Consider the following 27,287-nt stretch of genomic DNA (forward strand, 5'->3'; position numbering starts at 1 on the left):
CCTTGGTGGAACCCAGCCCCCATATGCTGATGACCAAGGTTTTCATCCGATGCAAAATTCGGTGCACGCCCGGAAGACCCGCCTCTGCGGTACCATGGCCTTCACTCCTTGAATCCATAGCCCTTCTTGCCGTCGTGTTGTTCACCAAAGCGGAGCTCCCAGTAGCTCCCGATCATACCTCCATATGATCTCATCCCTCACGGGACCAAGTTGTGTGTATCGCATTGCCACGAACTGTTCCACCATGATCCGCTGCACCATGTCGCCTCCTGGTGACATCTCCATTGCATTCTGATCCTTGGGGAATAAACTCGAATTGTGAACCCTCCATGTGTGGCCTCTGCCAATACATTGCCGGGTCTCTTCCACCTTCGATTTTGTTCGCTCCTTTGGCAATCGACCTTCATCCACCCACTCTTGGGTCACACCTAGATGAAGCACCACTCTAGGACAGTCCGTCGCCTAGTAGCTCCCGAAGTCCACCGACTTCACTGTGATTTGTGCACCATTGTCTGGATCCTGGGCCTCTGCCCCTACCAGCACAATCTCCGCTGCACACCGCTTCCTTAATAGCAACTCGAATGGCAACACTGTGGCATATTCTTCAAGAGTACCCGCCTCTGCGTCCTCTTGCCCCGTGCTAAGGCCTTATGAACCCAACTTCGCCTCCGCAAATTGAGTCGCCTTAGTTCCTCCATCAAATGCTTCTCCGAGATAAGGTGCATGTGCCCCGAAGCTCTCTTCGTCTTTGGCACCATGCAAGATGAGTCCACTCCGTCAGAATGAAGGACCCATGGAACAACATGATCCTGCTCTTGCCTCTGCAAGAGCTCATGTCCTTGACCTCTGTCTAAGAAAAGCACTGTGCCTCTGCTCCATGTTCCAACTTCTCTGCTAGCTCCCTTCATGCGGCTTGGGTACTTCGCCAAGTTACACCCAAGTTGCTCCGCTCCTCGTTTTTGCATTGAGTCGATGGTGGCCCTCGTGCCCACCATTCCACGGGTCAGCCCTCCCTTGAGTCCGATCTCCACATCGACTCCAAGTGTGCCTTCATTTAAGTTGCTTTAGGTCGCTCCCCCACTTGATCTCGCAATGCATCCACCAATGCATTCTCTCGAGCGAGATCATGCGACAACTCCTCGCCACTTGCTCAATCCATCGAGCTTCGTGGAGTTGTTGTTTGTTGAGGTACTCCTCCTCAACATGTGAGGTCCGTCTCACATGATTCTCCCTCTGGAGAGCCGGGACTTATCCCTCCTGGATAACTATCCCGTTGGAGCAACATCTCTCTTCGTTTTGGAGACCACCATCCCCTTGGACTACTCCGATCTACTGAACAAACTGTGCATTGTTCTGCCTCTTGCAAACGCACTTGCTAGATTGCGCCTCCACGTCAATACAGCCACCGCTGCACCCCTCAAGGCCTAGCAACATGCTGAACTCATTGCACACTTCAGCCTCCTCCGGACGTATCCTTCGCATGCCGAAGAGAAAGTTTCAATGCTCCATGGCACCGAGTCTCGGTTGCCTTGGGATGGCCATGAACATTCCATCGTCCGCATACAAGCCCTTGCATGAGTACCAAATTCTTCGAGTTAGCAATTCCCCTCACCTCTGTGAGCTTTGCAAAACTCTTTTGGTCGTTGAGCAACTCATTCCACCTTGCATGGTCTCATTCTTGCCAAGCGCCTCGCTTGCCTAGAGCACCATCAAGTATAGTTGTCAACGTTGAGCCGTAGCTCAAACTCAGCCATCCCAACCTTTGTGCGCTCCAAATTCTTCCAAGCTTGCCTATTCTCGTGGTGCCTCTTGCGCGAAGGGTTGGCCATTCCTCTGAATGCCAATGTCAGATGCCCGCTCCTCTGAGCGACTCTTTTCCCTACATCTCCATGCCCGTTTTCCCCCCAAACGGTCGCGCGTGTGCTGACTGCCCTCAACGCAGCCCCGCTAGGTCCCCCACGTTTGCATGCTAAGTGTTTCTATGAGTGCTTGTCCCGCTCTGATACCATATGACACGGACTTAGCTGGTTTTGCCTAAGTCGTGCGGCACCCTTGCGTGTCCGTCCGCAAGGGTCAGCCTCCCCGAAGACTCCCATTGTCCCTTAGGACCAACAAAAGAGAGAACAGGCAAAAGAGAACGCCTCAATTGGGATCCACAAGCAAACATGTCCGAAAAACACTTCATAGACAATGCAAATTACAAACAGACTTTACAAGCTCTGAACAGTGGCACAACAAAGGGTAAAATGGTCCATTACAGATCGAAAAGCTCTCTTACGTGTCCACATGACACAACCTTTATTTACAAGCCTAAAGAGGCCACCAACCCAACTAAAGTGGGACTATTAAGCCTTCGGTCGCCCCTCTACATTCTGTACAAGGCATGAACATGCCAAAAGACACGGACATATATAAGCATTACATCAAACACCCTGTTTCAAAGTTTGTCCGTGACAATGGTCTGCACTTGCTTGGATAGGCCGAGGAACGCCTCGGGTGTAACAGCCGAGGGTCTTGTGACGAATCCGGGGGGCGACAACCCTGGGTCATTGAATAGGCGCTAGTAGCGATCTGGCATTGAGGTCAGAATCCCGCCATCTCTGGGAGCAGGGAGGGCCTGACTTTCAGGTTCGATGGAAGGGCGGTCGACATGTGGTTCTCCCTCAGGGAGGACTCCGGCCAAATGCTCCTGCCACATGGCCCTCCTTCTAGCGCCAAAATGTTGGTGAACAAATGCGCCATGGCTAGTGAGTCAGCATGGCCTGGTCCATGGGTTGATGTCGGGAGCTTTCTGTAGGGTGATTCGGATGATGAGGTACCCGAGCTCTTGGGAAGGAGTGCTAGTTGGCGTTGGTCGGAATCGGGGTTGATCAGCGAATTCCTTGGTGCTGGGCGAATCGTGCTTCCGTGCCGAGTCCTTCACCATTGATGAGTGGTCGCCCTCCTACAAAAATGGCCTTCGCCGGGTGGTACCCGGCCATGGCCCCTCCGACGAGCAAGTTAGTAATGAGTGGGATTACTTTTTCCCTCCTTTTTTCTTCTCCTCTGGCTGGAGGCTGGCCAGGAGTTTTATACCTTGGCGAGAGGGCTAAGGGCACATCGATTTGGTGTCATTGTTGGTCCCCGAGGGATGGGACGGCCCTTCTGACTGGCCACCGCACCGAGGCATGCAGTGCGACGTCAGACGGCATTGCCTCGAGCTGCCGGGATAGGATGTGTGGTATATCTTCTTAGTACGAGCTCCCAGGACGGGACGTGTGGCGTGGGGCTCTGACTTGGCGTCTGTGTCGGCTATGATATCTTCAGACTACCAAAATATACCGTATCAGCTGTCATCGTCTTGTTGGTCCTCACGGTGGTGTAGACCATATACACCGTGTTGCAGTTCCACATATCTGCATGAACTCTGTCGCCTTAATATATGATTATCTGCTTGGTTTGATTTCTTTCCTTATTTCTACGTATAGGGAAAATTTATTATAATAAAATTTTATTTTTCTCTTTTATATTTCTCATCAAAATATCAACTTGTTACCAAACGCAAATATTAACCAAAGCAACATAAATAGTAGAACAATGAATCAATAATAAAGTGAGATATCGAATTTTTATGTAAAAAATTCAATGCGAGAAAAAACACTGGACCATAGTCTACTTCAAGCTTCCACTATCACTAATAATGATAGTAGGTTTACAATAAATATTTTCAAGAATAATCAGATGGTCATAAAAACATCAAGAACACATAACTCAATAATAACATATCATTATCACAAAGAAAAATTTTAGATTTCATAAAATAGGTATAGTAGGAAAGCACCTTAGAGAGGATAAATTACGGATCTGTATCATTAAGATTGTAGAACTTATTACAAGAATTTTTTACATAAAATTTGGATCAAAATTGATGAAGTTTAACTGCTTGATCATATAGCAAAAGCCCCAAGTCAATTAGTTCAAACTCACCTATAGGCTGAATTTAACAATTCTCCCCCTCTAGCTCATATGGTGGGCTATACTAAGCCCCTTTTTCATCTACATGCTTCAAGCTTTTCCTTAGGTAAAGACTTTGTCAACATGTCTGATCCATTCTCATTGGTATACATATTTTTCAAGTACAATTCTTTCATCTCAAGCACATCACGAATCTAATGATATATTACATCAATATGCTTGGATTTAGAATGATATCTTGAATTCTTAGTAAGGTGAATGATATTTTGACTATCACAATAAACAGTATATCCTTCATGTTTCAAGCCCAATTCTTGTAGAAACTTTTTAATCCATAAAGCTTCCTTGTAGGCTTCAGTAATTACTATGTATTCTACTTCTATGGTTGATAGAGTAATACAATTCTATAACTTAGACTGCCAAGAGACTACTTCCCTTGCAAATGTCATCAAGAACTCTGGAGTTGACTTCTTGGAATCAGTATTACCTATCATGTCTGCATTTGTATACCCTTCTAGCACAGGTTCACCACTGCTAAAATATAAACACAACTTGAAAGTACCTCTTAGATGTCTTAATATTCATTTCACTATTGCCTAATGTTCTTTACCAGGATTATAGAGAGATTGACTGACAACTCTAATTGCATGAGCTATATCTGGCTTAGTACAAATTATAGCATAAATCAAACTACCTACTGCAGATGAGTACGGAACTTTAGATATTTCTTCTTTTTTTCTTACTTATAGGACATTATTTCGAACTAAGCTTGAAATGACCTACAAATAAAGAACAAACTACTTTGGCTTTATGTTAGGATCAAGAGCACTAAGAAAGGGGGGGGGGGGGGGGGGAATTAGTGCAGCGCGAAACTTTCGACGATTTAAAATAACGTTCGTACGATAAAAACGATTTCGGTAAGAAAGCCGATTCGGAAATCACTTTAACTTATGATCAAGCGAGATGCAGTTAAAGTAAAAATATAGAGGCAGTTTGCAGTTAAGATAGAGAACATAATGTAATTGCAAATTGAAATACGACGTTCGTACGATAAAAGCAATTTCGGTATGAAAGCCGATTTGAAAGTTGCTTTAACTTAGATTAGGCGAAGTGCAGTTAAAGTAATAAGGAAGTAAAGCGCATATGGAGGTTTGCAGTAAGGTAAGCAGCAAGAAGAAATGCAAACCAAAGAGCACCGTAATTTTAGAGTGGTTCGGTCAATCTTGACCTACATCCACTTTTGGCTTCCTCCTCCGACGAGGTCACCGACGTCCACTAGAGGCCTTCCTTCAATAGGTGAAGGCCAATCACCCTTTTACAGTTTCACTCCTTTTGACGGGCTTAGGAGACAACCCTTACAAACTTTTCTCTCCTCTCTTGAAAGATCAAAACTTGAAAGAAAAGAGGGAGGAGAACTTCTAGCCTTTACAATACTTTTCTAAAAATCACAGAGTAAGATTGGATTTTCGATGCTTTTGGTTGCCCTTTTATGTAGAAAAGGGTGGGGTTTATATAGGCCCCAAACTGGTTTGAATTTGGAGCTCAAAAGTGTCTTTTCCCGGATTTCCGGTGTCCTAGTGGTACTACCTCATGACTGGGGCAGTACAACTGCCTAACAGAGCTCGGAGACCGAGCTTTGGTGGTGCCACGGCCTGACAGGGGCGGTTGCACCGCCCAATCTCACTCGGAGACTGAACCCAAGTGGTGCCACCGCCTGATTGGGGCGGTTGCACCACCAAGTCTCGCTCGTAGACTGAGCCCAAGCGGTGCCACCGCCTAACCTGGGCGGTTGCATCGCCTAGCTTTCCTGGGAGACTATCTCCTGGGCGGTGCCACCGCCTAGCAAGAATTCTGGTCCGAATGGGTTGATCCATTCGGCCCAATTTGAGTCTATCAAGGGCCCAATTGCCCCCAGGTTAAGTTAATGGGATCACCTCTCATTCCTAACTTAATCTACATGCTAACTATGATATTTCTTAAGACATTTACTGCAACTATCTTCGGTGCGTCAATCGCTTCTTCCGACGAGCTTGTTAGGACTCTAGCTTGGAGAGTCCTAATTGAGAGGGACAATCATGTAAAAATGTTAGGACTCTAGCTAGGAGAGTCCTAATTGAGAGGGACATTCTGTTAGGACTCTAGCTAGGAGAGTCCTAATTGTGAGGGGCATTCATGTAGGAGGTTTTTTCTTAGAGAAGAATTAGGAGTTGTAAGGGAATAGAAGTCTTGAGTAGGAGTCCTATTAGGAGTTGGTTAGAAGTAAGAGTCTTAAGTAGGAGTCCTATTAGGAGTTAGGGTTTAGAAGCCCTATAAATAGCCATGTATTCCTTCTCTTTTCTTAAGCAATAGATGAATCTTTTATGCAGCCTTTGAGCAGCAACTTGGAGGGAGGAACCCCTATAGAGTTCCAAGGAGGCCGATCCCCTAAAGAGATCAACCCCAAGTTTAGAATCTGCAAGGGTTCTAACACCTGGTATCAGAGCAGCGTTCTTGGCATCTCGCTGCCCTTCCACTGCCATCCATCAACCCTCCACAACTGCCCAAAGCAATTCCCACAATTGCTTAAAAGATCGTCGCCAAATTCCACCGTCATCTCCACCACCGCAGATCATCCTTTGATCTCCCCGTGAATTGCAACAGGTTCTGGTTTCCTACCTTACTGCTGCTGCAATTTAGTTATCCTTATTCAAAAATCCAAAAAAAAAAAATTGTTCCTATATTGTTGCATAAACCTTTCGTCACAAAGTTTTCATCTCTACGACGAAAGATACATTGCAGAATTCTAGCCGCATAGCACCATCTGTTTGATCTTGCTACTGTGCTTTTTCTATCCAAATTTCTATGAAATTTTTATGACATCTTTGACACTTCCTAATAGCAGATTTCCCTTTGGTTTTATCGAAAAATTCTCAATATAAACCATTGATCTTTTACGTCTAATCTGCTATACTTAAAAATCTGCACTGTAAAATTTCAGCCGCATAGCAATGTTTTTTTATCTTGATACTACGTTGTTTCTATCCAAATCTCTACGAAATTTTTATGATAGCTTTGACACTTCCTAATAGTAGATTTTCCTTTGGTTTCATAAAAAAATTCTCAATATAAACCACTGATCTTTTACGTCCAATCTGCTATACCTAAAAATCTGTGCTGCAGAAAATTTCAGCCGCATATTGTTGCCTTAACCCATCTATTTGCAATCTTTTTTGAATGAAATTTCTTATACACTTCATAGATCATCTTGGCTTCCATCTAAGATTGATATATTAAGAAATTAATCTCTAAAAATGATTTTATATTGCTGCAAATTTTCGTCGTAACCTGCTGAAATTTTTGGACGAGAATTCTGCAACCGCAACTTGCACCAATTTCCTTACTGTTATACTGCCGAAATTTTCTTGATTAAATTAGATATCCTTGCTGTCATATAAACTGTGATTTTCTTATCAATTCCCTCCTCAATTCTCTCAAGTTTTTGGTGGAAATTACGTCGAGAAACCGCTGTTTCTTCGATGACAATTCTGCTCTTACAAGACAGCACATACTTGCTGTAACTTCCACTGATTTTTCTCAAACCTTTGCTGCCATCTACCACAGATCCAAAAACTTTCATCCACAGCCCTAAAACTCCACCAAACCACACCCTCAAACTGCACCCAAAACAGCCACAAAACAAGCCTAAATCGTAGCCTACATCCACCGATCCACCAACCCTTTCGACCATCACTTCTCTCAACCTATACATGCCTTTAACCTGACAACAAAAGAGAGATCTTAACATCATAGATTTGGAGGCATATACTATGGCATCTAAGGAGGCAATCGATGCTAAATTCGAAGCCTTGGAGGCACGAATGGAGGATAAGATTCGGATGCTCTTTACCGAACTCAGGTTGGGCCGACCACTAAGCCCGAAGAAATCACATCAAAGAGAGAGCTTTGACCAATCACACCAACCCCAAAGATATGACTTCCAAGAGAGGGGAAGCTCTATGACCAACCCTAACTATCCATGCATGAGAGTGGACTTCCCTAGATGGGAAGAAGGAGACCCGATTGGTTGGATCTCGCGCGCGGAGCGATATTTTCGGTACCACAAAACCGCGGATGTATCTATGGTGAAAATTGCAGCTATACATCTTGAAGGGGATGCTATACAGTGGTTTGACTGGTTTGAACATACTTATGGAGTCCTTTCATGGCGACAATTCAAAGAAGGACTGCTGATTCGCTTCAGACCAACCGATTACGAGAATATTGACGAACAACTAGCAAAGATCCAACAAACCTCCACCATTCAGGAGTACCAAACCAGGTTTGAAAGGTTATCTAATCAAACTCATGATTGGTCTCAAAAACAGCTATTGTGGACTTTCATTGAGGGCTTGAAGCCGGAGATCCGAGGAGAAGTTAAAGCGCGACAACCGTATACGCTTATGGCAGCCATCTCTTTCGCACGACATCAAGAGGAGCAATTGAACCATGAAGCTCGGAGGACTAGGGTCTCTCCTCAACCAGTAATATTGAAGCCCTTAGCCCCCCCACTGTCGACCAAGTCCTTACACTAAAGAGGTTAACAAGAGAAGAGCTTCGGGAGCGATATGCGAAGGGGTTATGTTGGCATTGTGACGAGCCGTGGAGCCGTGAGCATCACTGTAGTAAAGGGGGACTTCTTATGATTGAACCGATAGAAGAAGAGGTCATTGAATATCCAAAAGAGAGCCTTGAATATGAAGAAGAAGATGCAGAAGAAGAGACACAACCGACCGAAGTTACGGTACATACACTAGCTAGCTACTCAAACCCGGAAACGATGAAAATTGGAGGCCTTCTCAAACAACAATCAATCACTGTTCTCATCGACACGGGCAGTACTACTAACTTCCTAAATAGTAAGCTTGTTGTTCGGATATCATTACCTATCGAGAATCGCTGCAGGTTTGATGTTAAGGTCACCGACGGACGGATTTTGAATTGTGATCATAGGCGCTTGCAGGAGAAACTATTGCTGCAGGACCAAGAGATAATTGCAGATTTCTTCCTTCTCCCTCTTAACAATCATGAGGCCATGCTCAGAATTAAATGGTTGACGACATTAGGTGATATTTCTTGGAATTTTATGAAACTAATTATGAAATTTTACAGTAAGGAGAAATAGGTGACATTGCACGGGAAACGTGGGGGCGACATAACAACGATTTGCACACAACAAATGGAGAATGTTTTGCATAAAGCATGCAGAGGCTTTTTGGTACAACTTGAGCAGCAAACTAAGGGAGAGCCAACAGAATTTGAAGATCCAAATCTACTTCCTTTGCTTGCTGAATTTTTAAATATATTTGACGAACCGCGCAACCTACCTCTTACCTATCGGCATGATCATTGTATAATGATTCTTCCAGGCAAATCTTCAGCAAATGCTCAGCCATATCAGTATCCACATCTCCAGAAGGATGAAATAGAAAGGATTATAAAAGAGATGCTCGAAACAGGAGTTATTCGGCCAAGTTGCAACCTCTACTCTTCGCCGGTGCTACTTGTACGCAAGAAGGACAGAACAAGGCGAATATGTGTTGATTACCAAGCTCTCGATGGCATAATCATCAAGGACAAATACTTTATTCCAATAGTAGATGAATTGCTAGATGAAAGGGAGCACAAATCTTTACAAAGCTGGACCTTTGATCCGGGTATCATCAAATACGAGCATGCGAAGAAGACATATGGAAAACCACCTTTTGAACACACAATAACCACGAATTTTTGCTTTCTTCAACAAAAGGTGGAATATCTTGGGCATATCATATCAGAGGAAGGTGTGGCAGTGGACCCCTTCAAAATTGGAGCAATGCAAAACTGGCCAACCTCGAGAAACATAAAATTGCTAAATGGCTTTCTGGGTTTAACAGGCTACTACCGCAAGTTCGTGAAAAACTATGGAAATATCAGTGCACCACTTACTTCCTTACTAGAAAAAGATGTCTTCCAATGGTTGGACAGAGCCTCCGCTGCCTTCGACAAACTTAAGGCAGCCATGACGACGATGCCGGTGCTAACACTACCAGATTTCAACCGACCCTTCATTATTGAGGCCGGCACATCTGGAGTCAGAATTGGAGCCATTCTCATGCAAGATGGTCGACCCCCATGGCTGGAAGATTCAGATACTAGTAAGATTATAAAAAAATTGGAGGAAGCACCAACCCCCATGGCTCATTACAATTGGGACTCAAAAGAATTACACTATAAGGGTACTAAATTGAAAAGGAGTACGACATATCACCCACAAACCAACAGCCAACCGGAAGTTTTAAACAGGTGCTTGGAGACAGCCCAAAGCCACCCACCAAATATGACTACCCAAAGAGAACTCCAGACCCAGCCAAGTGCCATTATTGATCGACGGATCGTGACTCGACGACGACGACCCACTAATGAAGTGCTAATACAGTGGGCGAACCTACCAAAAGAAGATGCCACTTGGGAGAACTATGACGACTTGAAGATCAAATTCCCAGAATTCATGAATCATCAGCCTCGAGGACAAGGCTGATTTGAAGAGGGCGGGTCTGTTAGGACTCTAGCTTGAAGAGTCCTAATTGAGAGGGACAATCATGTAAAAATGTTAGGACTCTAGCTAGGAGAGTCCTAATTGAGAGGGACATTCTGTTAGGACTCTAGCTAGGAGAGTCCTAATTGTGAGGGGCATTCATGTAGGAGGTTTTTTCTTAGAGAAGAATTAGGAGTTGTAAGGGAATAGGAGTCTTGAGTAGGAGTCCTATTAGGAGTTGGTTAGAAGTAAGAGTCTTAAGTAGGAGTCCTATTATGAGTTAGGGTTTAGAAGCCCTATAAATAGCCATGTATTCCTTCTCTTTTTTTAAGCAATAGATGAATCTTTTATGCAGCCTTTGAGCAGCAACTTGGAGGGAGGAACCCCTATAGAGTTCCAAGGAGGCCGATCCCCTAAAGAGATCAACCCCAAGTTTAGAATCTGCAAGGGTTCTAACAGAGCTTCCGGCGAACTTCCAACAAACATCCGACGAACCTTCGATAATGCTCCAGTGGACTTCCGACAAACTCCTCGACTTGAGACGATCCACTTGGCAAGTTCCGATGAGCTTCTTTGGCAAGCTCCTGGACTTCTCGGATTTGTTCCCGTAGAACCTCCGATGACCGTCCGGACTTCTGTCGAACTCTCGAACTCCCAACATGATCATAGTCTTGACTCTGGTGCAACTCCTACTGCATGTCTTACTTCCATCGTAGTTAATCCTACACATGTAAAACAAAACTTCGATTGAGACAATTAATCCTAAGTAATTAACCAAGTTGTCCGGCATATCATTTGTCCCTCGACGCTTCGTCTGATTATTCGGCGCATCGTCCTCTCCTATGGCCTATTGCCTAATCGGTCAGTTGACTCCGCAACTCCGATATCGTTGGCGCAATACCCGCTCTTCTTGGCCCGATGCCCGAATCCATGGCCCAAAGCCTTCTGTCGATACGTTGATCGATCCACCGGCCTGACATCCAATCTTCTGACATGTTCCTCTAGCACAACATGATTTTTCCTGCTTTAATTGTCTCATCCTGATTGAAGCATCCTGTGTCACTCAAAACACAGATTAAAACATAAACACAATTATCAATTGGTTTCATCATCAAAATACGAGATTCAACAATCTCCCCCTTTTTGATGATGACAACCAATTGATGACGGAGTTAAACTTAACTCTCGGAGTTTGAACAAACTTCCCCTATCAATATGCCATATTGATAGAACTTTAAATTCAAACTGAATTCAAGTCATTACAATATTCATCATGAATACTTGCAACATGTCATCATGAACTTATGCATAAACTTATGCATATTATCATATTTCTCCTCCTTTGTCATCAATAAAAAGGAGAAGTCCAACTATTCTTGTGTTTGTAGTATTAATTCAACTTATTGCATGAAAAACATAATATCAAGTTTTATCATCATGCAGTTTTGAAGCTAGAAAATTTAACAAGTGTTACATCATGCTTAGAATATTCAAGCTATCAAGTTTTAGATATACAAGTTTTACAGCATACAAGATAGCACTTTTGGTAATGTTCAAGATAGCGAGTTCTACATCATGCAAGCTAGCAATGTTATAACATTTTAGAATATGCAAGCTAGCAATTTAGAGATGTTCAATAAAGCAACTCTTGCTTCTTGAAATATACAAGTTTTACAATATACAAGCTAGCAAATTCAAATATATGCAAGTTGGCATATTTGCTTTTCTTGAGATAGGCACGATAGCACATTTTTGTATTTTCTTGAGATTTCAAGCTAGCAATTCTCGGTAGATAGCAATTTCTTCTCTTTTAAGAAGTGCAATTTTTGCTTTCTTCTTGAATTGTGCAAGCTAGCTATCTCCCCCTCAAAAAGAAGGGAAGACCCTTTATGTCAATTTCTAAATCATGACAAAGGTGAGTAATCATTCTTATTTCAAAATTCCATAATTGAGATAAACCTTGAATTCAAATTAAGGTAATTTTAATCATGATTCATATCATATGCAATACATCACATACATCATAATAAAAAACATAAGTATTGCATGCATCATTTTAGCAACAAATCGTAGCATTTCATCACATGACAAGATATCAGCAAGTAAAATTACGATACAAGTTCTTGATATCTTAACATGATGCAAACATGGCATATTGGCAATCATAGCATTTCGATCATCAATTTACCATATATTTCGATGCAAGCTTCTTTTGATATCTTAACATAATTCAAATCCAAATATGGCACTTGTAGCATCAATTCATATATTTCTCATTCAAATATGGCAGTCATAGTATCAATTCATATATTTCTCCCCCTTTGTCATCAACAAAAGGAGAAGTAGCTCTAGCTATTTTAAAAGATATGCAAGTTTTTGTAACATGAAGCTAGATTTTCATCACAACATATAAGCACAAAAGCATAGCAAGATTCTTAAGTTCAATCATGGCAATTCAACACTTGCTTCTTGTGCAAGATTGCACTTTGCTTTTCTTTGCATGTTCTAACTAGCAAAAGCTTTCTCCCCTTTGTTTTTGTCGAAAAGAAGGGAAGAGTACAAGCTAGCCAGCATTTGCCTTGAGCTAGCAATCTTTCTCCCCCTATGTCATTGCCGAAAAGAAGGAGAGGAACCAATGATTTAGACTTTTACATAAACTATGAATTTGTATCAATCAATATTTCAATCATCACATGATACAAACAAGATAACAATGCAAAGAAATCATGTCATGAAAGACATCAATTGTTAAACATGATATGATAATAGTCTTAAAAATTTTAATTTGTGATACATGTGATACATTGCGATACACTAAAAAATTTAATACGATGCTTTTAAGGATATCAACCTATTTTTTATACAAAGCATGGTAAAAGCAATTATATTGCAAGTTTTCTAAGTTTTACATTTTTTTGCTTCTTTCGAGATAGCAATTCTTTGCTTCTCTTTAGATTGCAAGATTTGCAATTCATTGGTAGTGTTCATGATAGCAAGTTCTTTCAATGAAATAATCAAGCTAGCAAATTTTCCTTCCTTTGAAATATGCAGGCTAGTAAACTAACTCCCCCTTTATCATTATCGAAAAGAAGAGAGAAATCAATGGCTAAAAAATTTTAATCATTATACAAGCCATATTACAAAATCATGTCATGATATCAAGAAAATTCAAGAAGGACATGATTCATTCGACAAATCTTTTTAATTGAGCAAAAGAATTATACAACCAAGAATCATGATTAAAATATATCAATATCATAGATCAAGTCATGATTCGTAATTCATCATAAAGCAAATTAATTTTCAGTCATCACATAAGGCATTTAAAGAATTTTTAAAACATAGGAGAATGATTAATTTAAGCATGCAATGTTTCAATCAAATTCAAGTCATGAATACCAATACTTTCATATTGTGAGTATTAATTCATGAATACCAAAAGATATTATTTGTGATTCCAATTTTGCAAGATCAAGATTATCATTTAGATAAAACTCATTCAAATCAAATCGTTAACTTGAAACTCATAATCAAGTCATCGAAATCAATTTCGAGATTCACAAAATATCATGAAATCATTAATCTCGATCAGATGGAAAATGTATTTTTTAAGTGATTCTTTTTCATCTAAGCATGCCTTAGTCTTTATATGCCAAATCAAGATAAGCATGAAAGTTCAAGACATAAAGACAAAATCTTATAAAACAACTCATCAAGTAAGATTTTAAACATCTATTTTCAAGCCATATAAAGAGTAAGTCAAGGATTCAATTATCTCATGTCATGAATTCCAATAGGCATCTCAAAATATCAACATCACATTAAAAAAATATTTCAAAAAGATATATCGATAAGTGATTCATTTGTATCATTTCATTCATTCGGAAGATTCTCCTCTTTGTTAAATAAATCTAGGAGAACAAAATGAATTAAAGGAGATATAACATGATTGATGCATTGAACATTATTCATATTTAAAATATGTCTCATGTCATAAGTATGAATCAAGCATTTATGAAATCCGAAATCATCCTCGAAGTCACATTCAATAAATTCATACATGACAAGCATAGATTTATTGAAAAGTTGATAAGATAGAGGATCGCATTTCGTTTTTATAAATTTCTATTCATATGATTTGCTTCTTATAAGCATGCCTTTACCTTTAATAAAACAAGTGTCAACATTTAAGATGAAAAGGTAAATTTCATAAAACAAATCATCAAGCATGATTCCATGATAACATCCTTTTAATATCTTGATATTCATCATCAAGTATGATTTCAAAAAGTATGTTCAAGAGAAACTAGTAAGACCAAATACATGATACACTCATTTATTTTCAAAATATTCATCATGTTTATTTTCATGAGATTCACAAGATTGGTAAAATAAATTCATTAATCTCAATAGGATAGAAAATTCATTTCCATTTCATACAATTGATTCCATGTGAGGGTATTCAAGTCTTTTGTGAAAACATGTATCATCATTTAAAATCGAAACATAAGTTTTATCATGAAACCGTCAAGACCAAACACATCATGATATCACATCTATCATCAAAAGACTATCAAGAAATTCATACATAGATGTACATGCACTATGTCATCTTAATATGTCATGAGAATGTCATCTTAATTCGTCATAAAAACGATTAGACCAAAAATATGTTAATCTAAAATGAGAGTTTCAAATCAACATTTACTTCAAAAACTCATGCATGACATAAAATCATCAAGATACACATGCATGGATTAATCCTAAGCATTATCACATATCATATAATTATTATCCCTAATGTTGCATATATCATTCAACATTTCAAAACATAATATGCATGAAACCTTAGCAATATACTTTTCATGATCAAATTTTTAATTTTTTAATGATGCTAAAAAGAGAAACATGATATAATTTTTGAAAAATAATTTTTTATTTCCTATTCCTACTATCTAAATTAAGCACTCATGAAAAACTTCAAGTAATTTCAAAATAATTCAAGAGAGTTGAGTTACTTACCTTGTAGTCGAAGCCCGTCGAAGCCCGTCAAAGCCTAATTCATCGTTTCACCTTTGGAAGTTCTTGATTCATCCTTGGTTGTCTTCCTCTTCTTTGGCCTCTTCCTCCATTCAAGTTCATTGTTTATTTTAGATTTTTGTTTAATAAACTTATTAAGATTTAGTATTCAAAGTTCAAGTTCATCATTGTCCTCATCACTTGAGTCATCGCTCAAGTGGTATTCATTTGTCCGGAGTTTCAAATCCTTCCTATTCTTTGGAAAGTGATTCAAGTGCTCATCGGGTTCAAAATGTTCCAAAAGTATCATTTCATAGGTCATTAATGACCCGATTAATTCTTCTAATGGAAAATCATTTAAATTTTTTATCTCTTTTATTGCGGTTATTTTAGGATCCCACCTTTTTGGAAGGGATCTTAAGATCTTGCTTACGAGATCAAAATTCAAAAAAGATTTACTAAGAACTCTTAGATTATTGACAATATCTGTAAAACGGGTGTACATGTCGCCTATAGTCTCGCTTGGTTGTATTCGGAAAAGCTCAAAATCATGCAATAAAATGTTAACTTTCGAGTCTTTGACTCTACTAGTTCCCTCGTGCGTGATTTCAGGTGTTCACTAAATATCAAAAGTTGTTTCGCACGTAGAAATCCGATTGAACTCATTTTTGTCCAAAGCGCAAAATAAGGCATTCATAGCCTTTGCGTTTAAAGAAAAATACTTCTTCTCCAAATCCGACCATTCGTTCATCGGTTTAGAGGGAAGTTGAAAACCGTTTTCAATAATATTCCACAAATCCAAATTCATAGAAATCAAAAAAACTCTCATTCGAGTTTTCCAATAAGTATAGTCTAATCCGTTAAACAACGGTGGACGAACAACCGATAAGCCCTCTTGAAAGCCATAAAGAGTCATTTCTCTCGGGTGTAAATCTGAAATGAGAAATACCGAGCTCTGATACCAATTGTTATGATCAAGAGCACTAAGGAGGGGAGGGGGGGGGGATGGAATTATTGCAGCAGAAAACTTTCGACGATTTAAAATGACGTTCGTATGATAAAAATGATTTCGGTAAGAAAGCCGATTCGAAAATAACTTTAACTTGTGATCAAGCGAGATGCAGTTAAAGTAAAGATATAGAGGCAGTTTATAGTTAAGATAGAGAATAGAATGTAATTGCAAATTGAAATACGACGTTCGTACGATAAAAGCGATTTCGGTATGAAAGCCGATTCGGAAGTTGCTTTAACTTAGATTAGGCTAAGTGCAGTTAAAGTAATAAGGAAGTAAAGCATATATGGAGGTTTACAGTAAAGTAAGCAGCAAGAAGAAATGCAAACCAAAGATCACCGCAATTTTAGAGTGGTTCGGTCAATCGTGACCTACATCCACTTTTGGCTTCCTCCTCCGATGAGGTCATCGATGTCCACTAGAGGCCTTCCTTCAATAGGCGAAGACCAATCACCCTTTTACAATTTCACTCCTTTTGACGGGTTTAGGAGACAACCCTTACAAACTTTTCTCTCCTCTCTTGAAAGATCAAAACTTGGAAGAAAAGAGGGAGGAGAACTTCTAGCCTTTACAACAATTTTGAGCTCTAAAAATCACATAGTAAGATTGGATTTTTGGTGCTTTTGATTGCCCTTTCATACAGGAAAGGGTGGGGTTTATATAGGCCCTAAACTGGTTTGAATTTAGAGCTCAAAAGTGTCTTTTTCCGGATTTTCGGGGTCCTGGCGGTACTACCTCCTGACTGGGGCGGTACAACCGCCTGTTAGAGCTCGGAGACTGAGCTCTAGCGGTGCCACCGCCTGATAGGGGCGGTTGCACCACCTAGTCTCACTCAGAGACTGAGCCCAAGCGGTGCCACCGCCCAGCAGGAATTATGGTCCGAATAAGTTGATCCATTCGACCCAATTTGAGTCTATCAAGAGCTCAATTGCCCCCATATTAAGTTAATGGGATCACCTCCCATTCTTAACTTAATCTATATGCTAACTATAATATTTCTTAAGATATTTACTACAACTTGCTCTGGTGCGTCAATCGCTTCTTCCGACGAGCTTCCGACGAACTTCCAGCGAACATCCGACGAACCTTCGACAATGCTCTAGTGGACTTCCGGCAAACTCTTGGACTTGAGACGATCCACTTGGCGAGTTCCGATGAGCTTCTTTGGCAAGCTCCTGGACTTCTCGGATTTGTTCCCGTAGAACCTCCGACGACCGTCCGAACTTCCGTCGAACTCTCGAACTCTCAACGTGATCATAGCCTTGACTCCGGTGCAACTCCTACTGCATGTCTTACTTCCATCATAGTTAATCCTGTACATATAAAACAAAACTTTGATCGAGACAATTAATCCTAAGCAATTAACCAAGTTGTCCGGCATGTCATTGGTCCCTCGACGCTTCGTCTGATTATTCGGCGCATCGTCCTCTCCTACGGCCTATTGCCTAATCGGCCAATTGACTCTGCAACTCCGATATCCTTGGCGCAATACCCGCTCTTCTTGGTCTGATGCCCGAAGCCTTTTGTCGATACGTCGACCGATCCACCGGCCCAACGTCTAATCTTCTGACATGTTCCTTCGGCATAACATGATTTTTTCTGCTTTAATTGTCTCATCCTGATCGAAGCATCCTACGTCACTCAAAACACAGATTAAAACATAAATACAATTATCAATTGGTTTCATCATCAAAATACGAGATTCAACACTTTACTTATTGAATCTTTCAAGAACATTTTCAATGTAGGTCTCTTGATATAGTCAAATTTTCTCATTCTTCCTATCATGAAGAATCTTCATGCCAAGTATTTATTTTGTCGATCTTAAGTCTTTCATGGCAAAAGACTTAGCTCTCTTTTAAGCTTTTCAATTTTACTAGCATCATAGCCAACAATCAGCATACCATCAACATATAGTAGGAGAATAATGAAATCATCATTTAAAATTATTTTTATAAATATACAATAATTAGATATGGTTCTATTGTATCCTTGGCTCATCATAAAAGAATCAAACTTTTTATATCACTGTTTGGGTGCTTGTTTGAGACCATATAAGTTTTTCTTAATATTGCACACTGTATTTTCTTTTCCCTTGACTTTGAAACCTTTTGGTTGCTCTTTGTAAATTTTTTCTTCTAAGTTACCACAAAGAAATACTGTTTTCAAATTAATTTGCTCAACTTCTAAGTTTAAATTGACAGCCAAACCAAGAACAACTTAGATAGAGGATATTTCACTATAGGAGAAAATATTTTTTCAAAGTCAATACATTTCTTCTGACTGAATCATTTTACAACTAGTCGTACCTTGTATCTTTGTTATGAGCTATTAGTTTTAGTCTTCAATTTGTAAAGTCATTTATTCTTGAGAGCTTTCTTTCTTTTAGACAACTTTACTAAGTCATAGATATGGTTTTCAAGCAAGGATCTCATATCTTCTTACGTGGCTTTAACTCACTCATTCTTTTACTCATGTAAAATAGCTTCTTCGTAAGTTTCTGGCTCTCCCCATTAATAAGCATAACATACTCATGTGGAGGATATCTTGTAGATGGTTGTCGCTCTCCTGTAGATCTTTTCAATGGAATCTCAACTGGTGGTGGAGGTGCTTGTTCAAATTGTTTAGTTAGTTCAACATCATCAACTATAAGAGCATAATCACTAATATTCTCACCATAATCTTCTTGTTCATCTCTCTCATGATCATCATGAACTATAGGTGGAGGAATTTGACCCAAACTCTAAGGAATATAAATAGAGGTTTTTGACTTCTCAACATTGTCACCATTATCAAATAATTGGTCTTCAAGAAACACAATATCTCTACTTCTAATAATCTTCTTATTCACTAGATTTCATAATCTGTACCCACACTCTTCATGACTATACCCCAAGAAAATATATGCTTTTGCCTTATTATCAAGCTTGGACCTCTCATCTTTGGGAATATGAATAAATGCTTTATACTTAAAGACTCTTAAATGATCATAAGATATATCTTTTCCTTTTCATACTCTCTTTGGAACATGACCTTTTAGAGGAACTGATGGAGAAAGATTTATCAAGTCAACTATAGTTCTCATAGCCTCCCCTTAAAATGACTTAGGTAACTTGGCATGAGAAAGCATACACTTAATTCTTTCTTTAATGATTTTGTTCATTCTTTCTGCCACACTGTTTTGTTGAGGAGTTTTAGGAATTATTTTCTCAAACCTGATACCATGGAATCTATAATAATTCTCAAAAAGACTCTTGTACTCGCTACTATTATTTACTCAAATACACTTTAGCTTTTTGCCAGTTTTTCTTTCAACACTAACATGAAACTCTTTGAAAATATCGAGTACTTAATATTTAGATTTCAAAGCAAAGGCTCAAACTTTTCTAGAATGATCATCAACAAAAGTAATAAAATAAATAGCACCTCAAAGAGTTTTAGTTTGCATAGTACAAATATCAGTGTGAATCAAATCAATAACATTTGATCTTTTAAATAATGGATAAGTATGAAAAGTAACTCTATGTGTTTTTCCAACTAAGTAATGATCAAAAGATTTAAGAGATGTACCTTGCAATTCTAGTAAGATATGCTTTCTAGCAAGAGTTTGAAGTGACTTCTCACCGATATGACTAAGTCTCTTATGCGAAAGATCTATGCTTTCGCCCTTTTAAATTGCATTAATCTCTCATTTGTGTAGCTTAGCTTCCATAACATAAAAAGAGTTTAGCTTCTTTCCTCTCGCTATAATTAGAAAAATTTTAGTGAACTTTCATTTGCTTTCACCAAAATAATATGTAAATCCTTTATCATCAAGTCTGCTTGTAGATATCAAGTTAAGATGAATATCTAGAACATGTTTAACATCTTGATAAATATATAACTATTGGGCTTATATTTTGGTGACCCACTTATCGAGAGTTGAAAATTTAAAATATTATCCAATATATTTTACACTTAAAAGGCTAGTTTGGTGGTGGGGAACTAGGCTTAATTATGTTGAAAGTGTAAGTTAGCTTAGCTGGTTAAGATTTTGATAGATTATCATAAGGTTTTAAATTCGAATCACACCATTATCACTTATCCTTATCATACTTACTATATAAAAGGGATCTCATATCTCTTGATTAGGAAATCATATATTCCCTAATTTCTACCATAAAAGAGATTTGACATCCCTTAATTTGTGTAAATTCAACTGTTTATGAGATTGATTTGATTATCTTTTACCCTATAAATAGGGTATATAACAAATATTAAGTAAAATTATAAGCTTCTTCTTATTTCTTTTTTTATAACATGATATTAGAGTTATTCTCTTGATAATCTTATACTCTATCGCTACTTCTACTCCATCGCTCGCAGCCTTATGATCTACATAACTATAATAGTTTCTATTGCCCTTCTCGTGAGATTCCTTCACTATTGTGATTATTCTTTTATCTCTCTCCAGTTGAGTATAATCAAGATCTTACCCTTATCAACTGCTGAACATAGTCGAGATCCTACCCTAGTTAGATTCTTCGTTGTTAAACACAATTGAGATCTTGCTCTCACTATATCCTCTATCGCTGAGCACAGCCAAGCTCCTTTGTTATATATCTCATTGTCCTGACTCGATTATGTACTAAAGGATGGCATCATCCTCTAGAAGCATACCTTCATTGGATCTCCTTTTACCTCTAGTTAACAATATCATACTTTTATTAGTTTGCATTATATGAAATAATCCCTAGGTCAATCTATTAATGAATTTTATTTTCAGATGATATTTCTTTAGGATAAACTTATTTTATATAAACCTCGACGGGGATGCAAAAATAATGCTACATTATTTGAGACATATTATGATATATTAAGATTAAATTATATTTTAACAGCTTTAAATGATGATTCTGAGTGCTTTTTGGGTTTATTGCAAATTGATTCTTTGTTACTAATGCATAGTTAAATAAGTTGTAATAATCTAATAACTTAGCCATTGTTTAGTATTTGCAAACCTGATTCTCATGACCATTGTAAAAGCCTAAGGTATATTGTCATTTGACGCTGAGTTAAGTATCTCTACTCTAATTGTCTTTTAATTTGATACTATTAAACTGAATCTTTTGAACCTTATTATTAACTTAAAATATGAAAGAAGTTTTGCCAGCCCGAACATAATCTTATAAGAACTTGGCACGAGGATGTAATGTTTTCACTCTTAGCCATCCTATAACATAGGGTTAAGGTTCATTTTAGCTTATGCAGTTTTGGTCATCGATCACTTAAGTTCTTATAATTTACTCATATCTAAAATAACTCATTTATTTTTTAAAATATAACATATAAACCTCTAGTTAACAGACGTTAGTGTTTGCTTACGTTGCATGCTAACTCATAATAAATTATTAATATAATGATATATATAATTTAAGTTTAAAAAAAGATATCTATTCTAGCCCTTGTGGTTTTGATTATGGACAACTTAAGCCCTTATGGTTTTATTTATGTTTAAAATAACCTATACATTTTTAAAAAACGTAGCATATAAGCTCCTCCCGTCAAGTTTGAGTTAAGAAACGTTAAAGTATGCTTACATGGCATATTGACTCACAATAAATTATTAATATAATGACATGTGTAATTTAAGTTAAAAAAAATCTATCTTATCAAGAAAGAGGAAGCGACGGAGGCCATAGTAGCGAACAAAAGCGGAAAGGTAAAGGTAGGAGAAGTCGGAGGCAGAAGTGAGGAAAAGCTGGACCACCATATCGTAAACACGATAGGTGAAAGCATGGGAGAGGACGAAGTGAGAAGTGGTGGGGATGAAGATGCCCAGGAGAAAGAAGAGGGACCAGGATACCATTGTATAGCTAGCATCAGACTGATTAATGAACATCCACCTAAGGTAGGATCGGAAGCTCTTGAGCTTATCATTAGCGTGGGAGAGGCTACGTGCATACGACGCCCAACTAGGCAGTAGCAACTTAGTGTTGTTTCTAGTGAACGCTTCCATAATCATGCCTCCTCTCGTTATTGATGGTGGTCTCAATTTTTTTAATTTAAATTATATATATTATTATATTAATAATTTATTGTGAGTCAGTATATGACGTAAATATACTCTAATATCTGTTAACTCAAACTTGATAGGAAGGACTTATATGCTATGTTTTTTAAAATATAAAGGTTCTTTTAGACACGAGCAAAATCATAAGGGTATAAGTGGTCAATGATCAAAATCATAACTACTCAAATGGATCTTTTTTAATTTAAATTATGTATCATTATATTAATAGTTTATTATGAGTCAGCATGTTATGTTAGCAGATTCTAACATTGGTTAATTCAGACTTAATGGGAAGACCTTATATGTTATATTTTTAAAAATATAAGAATTATTTTAGACATGAGTAAACCATAAAGACTTAGTCAATGACCAAAACCTGCTAAAAAGAACTAAAATTAATATGTTCATGAACTAAAATTAAGTGGTCCATGACCTATAACATGTTCGAAAAAAAGATCAATCATTAATTGAACTAATCGGCTTATATGTATCAAATTAAGTGGTCCATGACCACTTAATTTTAGTCTTATGTAACCCATCTAACATAAGACTAAAATTAAAAAGACACATTCAATATATCTATAAATGTATATATATGCCTATATGTATCTAATCGGCTTTAGTCAAATTAAAATACCATTAATTGAACTTCGAAGGTTTTTGTCACTAAGCTCAAATAACAACGAAAAAAAGTATTTGGACAGCTATTATGTCATGATACTCTACCACAGCTATATGTCTACAGTTATGCTTGCAAATTATTATACTATTGCAAGAACTTTCATCTGAATTTGGTGGACCACAATCCATTCATTTAGATCAATAAAAAATACAAATCATTTATCTTGATATTCGGATAACCATTGCATTCCATTCATTCTCAAATGTTACTTGGCATAACCATTGCATTCATTCTCAAATGTTACTTGGCAGCTACTCAAGTTCCTTCCAAAACCATTGTTATTATTCGGATCGATCGATAGTCGATATGATTCTGATCTTATCCTAAAAGATACAAAATCATCTTAATAATCTGTATGACAATCTGACAAGATAATTCTTATGACATTAAGATGTTCGAGATGACTTTTCGCAATTGACGAACCACTCAGAATATTTTCTATCAATCAATATCCTAAAGAGAGATTTAATTTTATCATGCAATCTCATAAAACATATCATCAAATAATTGCTCAATCTCTAAGGTGCCATATTTGATTATTTTTTTAAAATTTAATTAATAATATATCATCATCATCATCATCATCAAGGAGATGACGTGGACCTGCGACACGTTCCCTCCTCAAGTTGGAGATAAGTAGGTCGACGGCACACTTGAAGAGGACAGAACGCCAGTAACTCCTCGCCGAACATATGCTATTATGCCTCGCCTGCAACCTCGATCCATTCGCCCACCGCAACTCCCATTCAGGCCGCGCGCCCGCCGACGGCGCGCTCGCCCTCGAGCCCCGCGAGGCTCTCCGCCTCCTCAGCCGAAGCGCCTCCACCACCCTGGGACATGTCAAGCTTACCCACGCCCGCATCTTCCGCTCCGGCCTGTACCACAACCCCGCCCTCCTCCCCTCCCTCCTCCGCCTCTACTCCTCCCACTGCCGTCTCGATCTCGCCGCCCGCCTCCTCGCCACCTTCCCCGACCCTCCCACCATCCCATGGAACCTCATGATCCGCGCCCACGCCGGCGCGGGCGCCCCCCTCGACGCCGTCCTTCTCTATAACCGCATGCTCTCCCGCGGCCTCCGACCTGATAAGTTCACCTTCCCCTTCGTCGTCAAGGCCTGTTCGATGCTCCTGGAGGTTAGTAAGGGCAAGGAGGTCCACGCCTTTGCTATCAAGTCTGGGTTCTGGCCTGACACGTTCCTGCGGAACGCCCTCATTCATCTCTACCTCTGCTGCGGCGACCCAGTGAGCGGGCGGAAGGTGTTCGACGAAATGCCAGTTAAAAGCGTCGTGTCGTGGACCGCTCTGCTTTCGGGACTCGTGGCGTGCGGCGAGGTAGAGGCCGCTAGAACCGTCTTCGACACCATGCCGATCCGAATCGTGGTGACTTGGACGGCGATGATCGACGGGTACGCGAGGAATGGGCGCCCAGATGAGGCGTTCAGGCTGTTCCGGAGGATGCAGGACGACGACGTGATGCCGAACGAGTTCACGGTGGTGGCGCTGTTGATCGCGTGCGCAGAGCTTGGGAGCCTGAGTGTGGGCCGTTGTGCATGAGTTTGCCCAAAAGAATGGCGGACTCGACAAGGTCGTCTTCGTGGGCACTGCGCTCATAGATATGTACAGCAAATGTGGAAGCTTGGAGGACGCGGTGAGAGTGTTTGATCATATGCCAGTCAAGAGCGTGGCAACTTGGAACTCCATGATCACTAGCTTCGGCGTTCATGGGCGGGGAAAGGAAGCGGTGGCTTTTTCATGGAAATGGAGAAGGCAAAGGTGCTGCCGGATGGAATCACCTTTGTGGGCGTCTTGAGCGCCTATGTGAGGGAGTGCATGGTGGAGGAGGCCTGCAGGTTCTTTGGGTCCATGGTCGAACGATATGGCATCGGCCCATGTCGCGAGCATTACGACTGTCTCGTGGAGCTCTTGAATCGTGCTGATGACTTAGATGAAGCAACCAAAATGGTTGATAATTCGCTGCTAAAGCTTGGCGTTGCTGCAAGACAAATGCTGAAGAAATTGTGCCAAACAAATGCCGACATGAGGCTCCAAAAAGTTAGTTGTTCATCCTCATGGATTCGAAAACCTTCAAAAGCCTTGAGCGTGAAGTAGAATAGTTTCAGCCTGGAAAACAAAGATGAGTGCTACCAAGACATGGCCGACAAGTTTATGCTAAGAATTGCAACTCTATTGCAGTGCTGGATCCTGGATTCCAGTCTCTGTAAACCTTACAGTTCAGTAGAAGAAGCTGGCTGTCTAAGATAAATGAAATGCGTGTTAGGCAAAACAGCAGAAAATGAACATTCAAACGGGAGTGTCTATTTCTTTGAAGCACTAGCGATCAGTTCCTCTCCCTCTTGGAAGTTCCGCTTTCTCCTCCCCTGGTACTACCTGACACAATTCCCTCTTCCTCTCTTGTTCATGGCAGCTGTGCTGCTATTCCCCCTGAAGCCCTCTTCGCCCCTATCTCGGATGGGTCTCGCCTCTACATGGCTTCAACCTCCCCCATCGTCTCGGGCAAATCTATTAACAAAAAAGCTAAAGGTGTTGCGGATGGGCAGATCGATCCCGTTCTTTAAAGGCAGTTCTTCCAGATTCAGTGCAAGTCCAACCTCAAGTTGGACCTATATGTCGATTAGTTTTCTTTCGCCTGTGATGGCTAGCAAACCAATCTATCTGACAAATTTTTGAGTAAAATTCTTTCACTTGACCTTATGAAATCTCTGTTTCCAAAGATTTGAAACCTGCCAGTTGGACGCGATATTATCCACCAAAGGTTTTTTTTTTCTTTTGATTTCACTTGTGGTGGAAATGAATCACGTCTTCTAGAGAGGACCCTAGTATTTCAAAATCAATCCCTCATCCTCGTCCTTTGAAAATTATATTTTTAGCTTTTATTGAAAAAAAAAAGCCCATCCCCACCTAGTTACAACTTTTGGGCCCTCTCTTGCAATTCCTTCTAACCCTAATTCCTCTCTCAAACATCTCTCAATAGTTTCTCAAAGTCAATCAAGCCACCTTATCCCTTGTCCATGACAATTTTACTTGGATTTGTGTTCTCTACAATCTTACTCAGTCAGCCCCAAGGAATTTGGATTCAAGTTGCCAATACAGTTTTTTCAAACCTCCCTAACATCTATTTTAGATGTGGGAAAAGCTTCCGATTACGAGTTTTCCCTTTAACCCATTCTATCTCCGGTTGCGGCCTTAGACATACATCTCAGGTTGATCATAGGGTTTCATCCCGAGTTTGAGGTGGACGATGAATTATTGTATGGGTCGTGGGTTCGAATCTAGAGAAGAACTAGATCCAAACCTTTTCTAGTTTGACAAGGGAAGAAACTAGTCTATGAACCTGTCAACTCTGATAGCTAGCTCCAACCTAATTCCTCTCTTTGCTTTAGCATCTTCAATACTCATTTTGGAGCCTTGCTTGCTCTCAAGACAGGTGAGGCAAACCTCTAAAGGACAAGTTGACAACTCATTATCATCATCCTCCATTAGGTCGAGACATACCCCTCGCACATGAGTTTAGTTGTGTCAAGATAAACCATCCCCCTCCCGTCCCATCAAATATTCCCCAAACTCTAACCCATCCCTACTACTAAATAACCCCATCGTCCCCCTCAACATCTACTAAATAACCCATCCCTCTCTTAGGTTTCTAATAATGCTCATTTATACTTCTCAACACAATCTAGAAATTCAAGAAATACTTTTTACCAACCTCTTTCATTTACTGCCCCCAGTAGTATGATTTTTTGGTAGAAAAAATAAATATTGCAGTCCAAAAAAAATAAATATTGCAGTCCAAAAACTTATTAATGAAGATGCCTTGATGAGCGACCCAAGCTTCCTTGAAGGTGAAATGGAAGAGTGGATTGCTCTGCCTATGAAAAAGAACTCTAAAGTCTAGCGCAGACTTATTTAGAAGAGTCTTAATTTGTCTTTAAAATATAGAAATAAAAAGAAAAAAAACTGAGGCTATTAAACCCCATGTTTTATCATAGTTTTTTATT

The 27,287-nt window shown here is 39.5% G+C and overlaps 1 pseudogene; it reads left to right on the forward strand.

Annotated features, from left to right (window-relative positions):
- The first annotated feature begins 23,919 nt into the window (after window positions 1–23,919).
- LOC103971163 (pentatricopeptide repeat-containing protein At3g26630, chloroplastic-like) lies at window positions 23,920–25,599 on the forward strand (annotated as a pseudogene).
- Window positions 25,600–27,287: the final 1,688 nt, after the last annotated feature.

Source organism: Musa acuminata, chromosome BXJ3-11 (genome assembly GCF_036884655.1).
Source record: "Musa acuminata AAA Group cultivar baxijiao chromosome BXJ3-11, Cavendish_Baxijiao_AAA, whole genome shotgun sequence".
Taxonomy (NCBI): domain Eukaryota; kingdom Viridiplantae; phylum Streptophyta; class Magnoliopsida; order Zingiberales; family Musaceae; genus Musa; species Musa acuminata.